Raw genomic sequence first — 1,208 nt, forward strand, 5'->3', positions numbered from 1 at the left:
GGTGTCGCTGTGACTGGAGGACTTGAATTCTGGGGAGAGTCCGGATGGTCTGGAGTCAGGATGCTGCCGAATCGGAACCCGGAAGAAACAAAAGGGGTCAAACTGCATCTGTGGGGTTAATTGTACCAATGCCGAGGAATGGAGAGGTCTACCAAAAAGTGGTGGACACAGACGCGTCGATCACAGACAAAACCCTCCCCACCATTGAGCACATCTACAAATAGCGCTGCCACAAGAAATCAGCAAGTATCATCAAGGACCCACCATCCAGGCCATGCTCTCTTGTCGCTGCCCCCACGCCACCAGGTTCAGGAAGAGTTGTTACCCTGCAAGCATCAGGCTCCTGATTCTTCAGCAACTATCAGTGTGAATAACTTCACTCACCCCAACACCGACCTGATTCCAAAACCTACAGGCTCACTTTCAATGACTCCAAGTTCTCAGCGTTGTTTGTTTGATTCATCCATTCATTTATCTATCTATCTATCTACTTATCTATCTATTTGTAAATATTGTCTTTTTTGCATATTGGTTTTGTGACCGTCTTTGGTTATGTACAGTTTATCATGAATTGGATTATATTTCTTTCTTATTTTCCCGTAAATACGTGCAATAAAATGAATCTCAGGGGAATATACGGTGACATGTACGTAACGTTGTATCACAATGAAATCACGTTTTGTGTCGAGGAAGGAATCCGGGTGATAACCGGTATAAAGAGCTGGAGTGAAGAAACGCTGAGATTTTCTCAGAGGTAGTTAAAGAGAGCATCGCCCAACGTGGGGCTCGAACCCACGACCCTGAGATGAAGAGTCTCATGCTCTACCGACTGAGCTAGCTGGGCTCCGAAAGGATCTCACTTCTTTGCATCCTTGTCGCAAAGTTGGGGGCAAAAGTGATTAAATACCCTTTCTATACACTCTACAGCTGACCAAAGCGTATAGATGCGTCCTGAAGACTATATTGACTGGTTGCACCACAGCCTGGTATAGAACCACGAAATCCCCTTGAATGGAAACCCTACAAAAGTTACTGGATACAGTCCAGTCCATCACTGGTAAAATCCTACCTCCAGTGAGCACACCTGCGAGGAGCGCTGTCGCAGGGAAGTAGCATCCATCATCAGGGACCCCCCCCCCCCCACCCTGACCCCACCATCGAATCCATGCTTTGTTCTTGCTGCTGCCATCAGGAAGAAGTAACAGGAG

The 1,208-nt window shown here is 47.0% G+C and overlaps 1 non-coding gene across 1 annotated transcript; it reads right to left on the reverse strand.

Moving 5' to 3' along the window:
- Positions 1-771: 771 nt before the first annotated feature.
- Positions 772-844, reverse strand: trnak-cuu (transfer RNA lysine (anticodon CUU)). Its single transcript has one exon. It is a non-coding gene; the product is annotated as a tRNA-Lys (tRNA).
- Between the last annotated feature and the right edge of the window lie 364 nt (positions 845-1,208).

This window comes from Mobula birostris, chromosome 5, assembly GCF_030028105.1.
Source record: "Mobula birostris isolate sMobBir1 chromosome 5, sMobBir1.hap1, whole genome shotgun sequence".
Classification (NCBI taxonomy): Eukaryota; Metazoa; Chordata; class Chondrichthyes; order Myliobatiformes; family Myliobatidae; genus Mobula; species Mobula birostris.